This window comes from Nothobranchius furzeri, chromosome 6 (genome assembly GCF_043380555.1).
Source record: "Nothobranchius furzeri strain GRZ-AD chromosome 6, NfurGRZ-RIMD1, whole genome shotgun sequence".
In the NCBI taxonomy this organism is placed as follows: Eukaryota; Metazoa; Chordata; class Actinopteri; order Cyprinodontiformes; family Nothobranchiidae; genus Nothobranchius; species Nothobranchius furzeri.
This window is the reverse complement of record NC_091746.1, coordinates 27,143,807-27,152,766: the sequence shown is the minus strand read 5'-3', so window position 1 is coordinate 27,152,766 and position 8,960 is coordinate 27,143,807. Positions and strand designations below refer to the sequence as shown.

General features: G+C 50.2%; 1 long non-coding RNA gene across 1 annotated transcript; it reads left to right on the top strand.

Annotated features, from left to right (window-relative positions):
• Positions 1 to 6,047: 6,047 nt before the first annotated feature.
• Positions 6,048 to 6,738, top strand: LOC139070412 (uncharacterized). The gene is made up of 2 exons (XR_011520930.1): positions 6,048 to 6,346; positions 6,482 to 6,738. It is a non-coding gene; the product is annotated as an uncharacterized lncRNA (long non-coding RNA).
• Positions 6,739 to 8,960: the final 2,222 nt, after the last annotated feature.

Sequence of the window (8,960 nt, the reverse complement as noted above, 5' to 3'; positions counted from 1 at the left end):
CGCGGCCTTTTTGTGAATATCTCTTTATTCTTTGGTAGAAATATTGTACATTTCTGGGAAATCCGTCACAGCAAGGATCAACTTCTCCTCCATGTTTGCTCGGAGATGTACGGAGCATCCTGTCCGCTCATTGGTCAGTGAATGAAACCTCCGTTGATTGGTCCTCGTCCGAGCGACAGCGATGAAAAGTTGGAAATATTTCAACTTTCTGGGATCGCGTCGCTGGCTCGCTTGTGCACGACACGTGCACGAGCGCAAAATTTCACATGCACGTTTTTTGCGTTTCGCTTAGTAGGAGGGAGACCCGCGATTATCGCTTTGTCGCACATGTCTCATTGAAAATGAATGGAGGAGAGGCGATGTCGCCTCCCGTGTGTCGAGCCCATTACTGTGGAAAACAAGTAAGGAGCCCAACCTGACCACACTGGTCCTGTTGCCAGTCGCCTCCCCCTCAAAGCCCTGCTGCCTGTTCTTGTGTATATTCATAAATACCTCTTGAATATTTTAGTAGGAGCCAATTTTCCTGCATTTGATTTGGAACTCCCTCAAAACGTCATCCCTTCCTCAAGTAAGGGTCGAGGAGAGCCAACGGCCACCTCCAGCAGTCATCGAGCAAGAGGCGGCGGACGCCCTGGACGGGTCACCAGTCCATCACAGGGATCAACTTCAGATGTGCAAATGAGTGGTACTAAAGTTGTTTCAATCAAAAAGAGCAGAGCTGTAGGGCTCATTAAATCACAGAGCTTGTGCAGAAAGCCTTTCACTTACCCATGTCCTAAAATACCATGCTGAATAAATGTGATATTCACTTGATCATTAAGCTGCTCATTCCCCTGAAACGAATTCTTTAATTAGGTCTCAAAAGAAAGTCTTTAATTTTAATTTTCTTGTTTCTTTATCTAAATAATTTTTGGCGAAAGGATGCAGAGTTGATGCATTTAATTGTTTTTCACGTGACAAAGTCACAACAATATCCCCAAAGGTATGTTAAAATGGTGGAAATTACTAAACATGGCAAAGAATTAATTGCTTTGTTTAAAAAAACAAGTAAACAAATTTAAATAACAGATAAACATTTCCAGATGTTGTTTAGCTATTCTAAATACAGTTTAGGGTCAGGATTTGGCGTTATTTGCTGCATTTGGCAGCATCGTTGTTTCACAACTTTTGCTACTTGAGTGAATTATATGTGACCTGAGATGTTGTCCTTGTTGTGTGACGGGGTGAGTACTCCCTCTTCTCCACAACATCTTTGTAAGACTGTCATTCCAGGAGAGGGCACTCACCAGCTGTGGGGCATTACCGATCAGCGGCAGCTGCAGATCCTCTAATCAACCGCAGCAGAGCTCTATTTAAGAGGAGAGGGAACCACTTCACATCGCTGGATGATTAACTACTCACGGTAGAATCTTGCCACTCAGTACTAGGTTTTACTTGGTCTCTGCTCAGACATTTGTGCTGTCACAGTTTTTGGATTTATCTGGTTTTTTGTGCTTGGATTTTTTGGTGTTTGGACTCAAGTCTGTTTCATCTTCAGGATACTTGGAATCGCTGAACCACAGATGGATGTACCTACCTGGAAGTCACCATAACCCGCCTGGATTACACACTCAAGGTTCACCTCTCCTCCAGCTTCACTTGCCCTCTGCCGCCATCATCTGGCTCCCTCTCCTGGACGTACCCCGTCACACAGTTTGCCCTCCCTGCTGGCTTTGGACTCTTGCCGACTACTTCACACTTGGATATCTCCAGGACACTTTTAGTTAGGGTTAATAAATAATTGTTTGAACTTTCTGCCTTTGTCCTGTGATGGTTCTTCATGTCGTGGGTTAAACACCTTCCCAGGAACATGACAGAATCATCCAGCCAAAACGCTAACCCCACGGAATCATCACTCACCGATTTCAGTTCTAGGTTAACTCAGCAGGAACAGGCCCTGCCGGTCTTATTGGAACACCTCCAGATTGTTAACCAACCATCTCAACAGCTGGAGGCCATGATCTGTCAACTTCAACAGGGCTTGACCCAGCTCCAGGCTCAGGACCCCTCTCAGGAGAGAGCCACCACCTCCCAAGGAAACCTCGCCGTTCCTGAGCTCAATACTGAAGGGGCCGCGGAACCCGCCTATTACCACACCGCCCCTGCGCCTCCTGCTCAGACGTACAGTGGAGAGTTCGAGGAGTGCCACAGTTTTCTCCTCCAGTGTCAGTTGGCGTTTGCACGGTCTCCTGGAGCCTTCCACACTGATGTAAGTCGCATTTCTTATATTGTTGGACTGCTACGAGGAAAAGCATTAAGGTGGGCAGAAGCTAAGAGCCACAACCCTGCCTTTTTGGCAGGCCTCTTGGACGTTTTCCTGGCCGAATTTAAGTTGACTTTTGGCTCTGACATATCCCCTATGGACATAAGCAGGAGGCTGTGGACGCTGTCACAGGGGCAGAGGACGGTGGCAGAGATGACCCTGGATTTTCGTACCCTGGCGGCTCGATCCGCCTGGAACGAGGAGGCCCTCATCACCGCCTTTACGGAGGCTCTAAACAGCCGCATCAGGAACCAGCTCGCCATGTGCCCGGAACCTCAGTCCCTGGAGGGGCTGATCAAGCTGGCCATCTCCCTCGACAAGAGGCACCGGGAGCTTCACGTGCCCACACCCACACCGGCAACTGGGTCAGTAAGTCATTCCTCGGAGAGTCTTCCCCCGGAGGAACCCATGCAATTAGGAAAGACCAAACTCAGCAAGGAGGAACGTGAGCATCGCATGAGGTCAGGTCTTTGCATGTACTGTGGGGGGTCTGGGCATTTTGCCAAAGCCTGCCCGGTTCTGGTAAAAGGGGCGTGCCCACCGGTAATGTCGGGACTACTGGTGGGCAGTCAGAACTCTAAGGGGTCCCGCAGTGTGTTACCTTGTATGTTGTATGCTAATGCTAAACAGTTTCCGGTTGATGCTTTGTTGGATTCAGGTTGTGAACAATCTTTGATTGACACAGAACGAGTACGTCAGTGGGGAATTCCCACGACCCGGCTCTCCACTCCACTCGCGGTGGCGGCTCTGGATGGACGCAGCTTAACCACCATCACGCATCGGACTGTCCCGGTAAAACTCAGGGTGTCGGGAAATCATGTGGAGGAAATAGAGTTTTTTGTTTTTCCCTCCCTACAGACTGCAGTAGTGCTCGGTCACCCTTGGCTCCTCCGCCACAATCCCCAGGTGAACTGGGAGACAGGAAGAGTGGAGGGGTGGAGCCCGAGATGCTCCCAGTCCTGCCTCGGAGCAGCCTCTCCTAACATCAGCGCTTTTAGACCGCCATCAGCCGAGAAGATTGACCTGTCTAATGTACCCCAGGAGTATCACGACCTCGCACAGGTATTTAGTAAGGACAGAGCTACTTCTCTTCCTCCACACAGGCCTTTTGACTGTAGCATAGAGCTGCTGCCTGGGGCTCCTCTTCCCAGCAGTCGTCTGTACCACCTCTCCAGACCTGAGCAGGAGAGCATGGAGACCTACATACAGGAATCCCTGGCCGCTGGACTCATTCGACCCTCTTCCTCTCCCCTGGGCGCGGGGTTTTTCTTCGTCCCAAAGAAGGAAGGTACCCTCAGACCTTGCATAGACTATAGAGGACTAAACCAGATCACTGTAAAGAATAAATACCCATTGCCTCTACTCAGCTCGACCTTCGAACCTGTGCAGAACGCACGGGTGTTTAGCCGTCTGGATCTTAGGAACGCATACCACCTGGTGCGCATCAGGCAAGGGGATGAGTGGAAGACGGCTTTTAAGACTCCTATTGGACATTATGAGTATTTGGTTATGCCTTTTGGGTTGACTAACGCCCCTGCTGTATTCCAGGCGCTTGTGAACTCTGTGTTGGGCGATTTCCTGAATAAGTTTGTAACAGTTTATTTAGACGACATTTTGATTTTTTCAGAGGACTCTGCACAGCATGTGGAACATGTTAGAGCGGTTCTCCAGCGGTTGTTGGAGAATCGCTTATATGTCAAAGCAGAGAAGTGTTTGTTTCATGTCCCACAGGTCAAGTTCCTCGGGTTCATCGTGGAACACGGGAGGCTCAGAGCGGATCCGGAGAAGGTCCGCGGGGTCACGGAGTGGCCCACCCCCTCATCCAGGAAACAGCTGCAGCGCTTCCTGGGATTTGCGAACTTTTACCGGCGCTTCATTAAGGGATACAGCCAGGTAGCCGCACCGCTAACTAACTTAACGTCTGTGAAACGCCCATTTGTCTGGTCCCCAGAAGCCGAGGCTGCTTTCCAGGAACTTAAGAGGCACTTCACCGCCGCTCCAGTCCTCCACAGACCCGATCCCCAGAGGCAGTTCGTGCTAGAGGTGGATGCATCTGAGACCGGGGTGGGGGCGGTCCTCTCACAGGTAGCGCCCGAGGACAATAAACTGCACCCGTGTGCCTTTTTCTCCAGGCGGCTGTCCCCGACGGAAAGCCGTTACGACGTGGGAGACCGGGAGCTGCTCGCGGTGAAACTCGCCATCGAGGAATGGAGGCATTGGCTGGAAGGAGCGGAACAGCCGTTCCTAATAAGGACAGACCACAAGAACTTAATCTATCTGAAAGAAGCCAAACGTCTTAACCCCCGCCAATACAGGTGGTCGTTGTTTTTCTCACGCTTTAATTTTCAGATTTCTTATCGCCCTGGATCAAAGAACACTAAACCCGATGCCTTATCAAGACTGTATGCACCAGACCAAGAACCCGAGCCCGAACCCATCCTTCCTTCGTCGTGTGTGGTAGGTGGGATAACCTGGGAGATCCGGGACAAGGTTTTGGAGGCACTCAAAACCGAGCCCGGACCAGGGGGACCCCCAGGGAGGCTATTCGTTCCTCAGGCGCTTAGGGGGCAGGTTATACATTGGGCACACACAGGAAGGTTTTCCATTCATCCAGGTGTGGGACGCACTATAGCTCTGATACGACGGACCTTCTGGTGGCCCTCCATGTATATAGACATTAAGAACTATATTTCAGCTTGTCATGTGTGCGCTCAGCAAAAGGGAGACCACCGAGCCCCAGCTGGGCTCCTCTGTCCCCTTCCTAATCCGTCACGTCCCTGGTCGCATATAGCGCTTGATTTTGTTGTAGGTCTTCCAGAATCTCAGGGCTTCACATGTATCATGTCTGTGGTCGACAGGTTTTCTAAAGCATGTCATTTGGTGCCTCTTAAAGGCCTTCCCTCCTCCACTGTTACTGCCAAACTCCTTGTGAAGCATGTTTTTAGGCTGCATGGTATTCCCACGGAGATTCTGTCTGACCGTGGTCCCCAATTCGTGGCTCGGGTCTGGAAGGAGTTCGCAGAAGCTCTGGGCGCCAAGGTCGCCCTCACCTCCGACCACCATCCTCAGACTAATGGGCAGTGTGAGCGGTTAAACCAAGAGCTGGGTGCCATGCTGCGTTGTGTCTGCTCCTCCCAGCCCAACACCTGGAGCACACATTTAGCATGGATCGAGTATGCTCACAACTGCCATGTATCCACCTCCACCGGTCAGTCACCATTTGAGGCGTCTCTGGGTTACCAACCCTCACTGTTTCCACAGCAGTCCTCGGTTTCAGTCTCCATCCCGCAGTTTCTCAGGGGGGCCAGACGGGCATGGGCCTCTACCCGGGCGGCTTTGGAGCGCACTGCCGCCAGGAACAAGCAGCTGGCAGACCGACACCGGCGCCCCGCCCCGCTGTACTCTCCTGGTCAGAATGTTTGGCTGTCTTCCCGGGACATCCCGCTAAAGGCCTCCTCTAGGAAGCTCACTCCTAGGTTCATCGGCCCCTTCAGGGTCCTGGACACGCCTACTCCCACCACGGTTTGGCTGGACCTCCCCAGGAATATGAAGGTACACCCTGTATTTCACATTTCCTTGGTTAAACCCGTTGGTTCCAGTCCTCTTTGCCCTGCTCCTGCGCCTCCGCCGCCGGCCCGGCTCTACAACGGGGGACTGGTCTACTCAGTCCGGCGGATCCTTGACTCCTGACCCCGTGATCGTGGGGTCCAGTACCTGGTCGACTGGGAGGGGTACAGCCCAGAGGAACGCTCCTGGGTCCCGCGCTCCTTCATCGTGGACCATTCCCTCATTCGGGACTACGAGGAGTCGGTTGCTAGGACGCCAGGTGGCGTCCGTTGAGGGGGGGGCATTGTTGTGTGACGGGGTGAGTACTCCCTCTTCTCCACAACATCTTTGTAAGACTGTCATTCCAGGAGAGGGCACTCACCAGCTGTGGGGCATTACCGATCAGCGGCAGCTGCAGATCCTCTAATCAACCGCAGCAGAGCTCTATTTAAGAGGAGAGGGAACCACTTCACATCGCTGGATGATTAACTACTCACGGTAGAATCTTGCCACTCAGTACTAGGTTTTACTTGGTCTCTGCTCAGACATTTGTGCTGTCACAGTTTTTGGATTTATCTGGTTTTTTGTGCTTGGATTTTTTGGTGTTTGGACTCAAGTCTGTTTCATCTTCAGGATACTTGGAATCGCTGAACCACAGATGGATGTACCTACCTGGAAGTCACCATAACCCGCCTGGATTACACACTCAAGGTTCACCTCTCCTCCAGCTTCACTTGCCCTCTGCCGCCATCATCTGGCTCCCTCTCCTGGACGTACCCCGTCACACCGTTTGCCCTCCCTGCTGGCTTTGGACTCTTGCCGACTACTTCACACTTGGATATCTCCAGGACACTTTTAGTTAGGGTTAATAAATCATTGTTTGAACTTTCTGCCTTTGTCCTGTGATGGTTCTTCATGTCGTGGGTTAAACACCTTCCCAGGAACATGACAGTCCTATTTCTGTGTAAATCCAAGCCGGCCATGCACGTTTTCTGTAATTCCGTCTTTATCTGGGAACCGAGTGTGAAATTCACACTCATGTTGACTTCTGATGCTTCATTATCCAATCATGGCATCGCCTTGATCTGACTCGCTCCCTTCCTTCCTTTCATCTGCTCTTCCTCCCTCCTTTAATCACTCCAGCTCCTGATTTTCTGTATTTGGATGACCAGCCGTCATGCACGCGCTGTTTGTGATCTGTCTTTTCTCTTGAAATGTCTGATTTGCTATGCACCAAGTAGTTCATCTGTCACGCCGTTCACTTAGAGCGTTGACTCGTCTCTTTTCTTTGCACTCCAGCTCCACTAACTCTGGAAGAGCAGAACTTCTGACAGGTGTTGATAAAGTTTATTTTTTTGTTTATGTGATAAAAATCAAAATAGAGAGTTGGGTCTGCAGAGATGAGACAGAAGAGGCGGCCGCTGCTGAGGTTGTCATGGTGAGGACTTTTAACTTTGATCAGCTGGAGGCTTGGCCGGAGGCGTTTTGGAAGGCCACGGCTGGACTGTGCCACAGAGAGTGGCTGTAAGACGACCAGAAACAAGCAAACTCACATATACTGAGCTGCTAGTAGGATAAAAACACAATAATTCTGAAAACACATTTCCTAGAACACATTATCTTTAAAAATTATTTTATTAGTATTTTCAGGACATTGTTCAGTAATTAATCTAATGACGTTTGTATTTAAAGGTGTGGGGAAATTCCTTTAATCAATATATTAGCAGTTGTCTCTGGTAGGGTTGATTGCCTTGCAAGCGGTGCTCAGGGAAAAAAAAAGCCCAGACACGCCTGCATCAGCAGGGACAAGTCTGCCACACCAGAGAAGAACAACATGGCAGGATTTGGAGTCCTAATATTTAGACATTCAATTCAATTCAATTCAAGTTTATTTATATAGCGCCAAATCACGACAAGAGTCGTCTCAAGGCACTTCACATAATAAACATTCCAATTCAGGTCAGTTCATTAAGCCAATCAGAAATAATGTTTCCTATATAAGGAACCCAGCAAATTGCATCAAGTCACTGACTAGTGTCAGTGACTATACAGCAATCCTCATACCAAGTAAGCATAAAGCGATAGTGGAGAGGAAAACTCCCTTTTAACAGGAAGAAACCTCCAGAGAATCTTGGCTCAGTATAAGCAGCCATCCTCCACATCTTGCCTCGAACTGGGTAAATGGTAAATGGCCTGTATTTGATATAGCGCCTTCTAGAGTCCTGGAACCCCCCAAGGCGCTTTACAACACAATCAGTCATTCATCCATTCACACACACATTCACACACTGGTGGGGATGAGCTACGATGTAGCCACAGCTGCCCTGGGGCGCACTGACAGAGGCGAGGCTGCTGAGCACAGGCGCCACCGGTCCCTCCGACCACCACCAGCAGGCAACGTGGGTTAACTGTCTTGCCCAAGGACACGACGGCAGCGGCAGACTGAGTGGGGCTCGAACCTGCAACCTTCCAATTACAGGGCGAGCTCTTAACTCCTGTGCCACCGTCGCCCCGGTAATGGCAATGCGACTCTACCACTCACTCAGTTTGCCCTGCGACATGTTTATGTTTATTTATTTAGCAGACGCTTTTATCCAAAGCGACTTACAATTTATAACCTATAGGGCATGTTGTGATCTGTGGGGGAAACCGGAGTACCCGGAGGAAACTCAGGCATGCATGGGGGAGAACACGCCACTCCACGCAGAAAGGCTGCAGCCGAGCCGAGTTTCGAACCTGCAACCTTCGTGCGGCGAGGCAACAGTGCTAACCACCGCGCCACCATGCAGACGTGGATGTTTTACAAATAACACAAGCCTGGAGAAACTTCTGCCGTGTGGTGAAGTTGCTAATGTTAACAGTTAGCTTCTGCTAGCCGAGACGTCTTGTGCTGATTCTGGATGCTAAAATAACAACAGCCTCCCCCGTCTCGAGCCAGTATGGGCGAGTCAAAATGACCGCTTGATATAAATCTCTCAGGCTTTTCAAATCCTAGAGTTTCACCGTCTATTTTCCCTCAGAAGCTAATGCAGGATAAAGGTGTAGGAGACTATTTTCATCTTCAGCCTGCATGAAAAACTCAGAGTAATCGGTTATAATCAGAAATTATGAT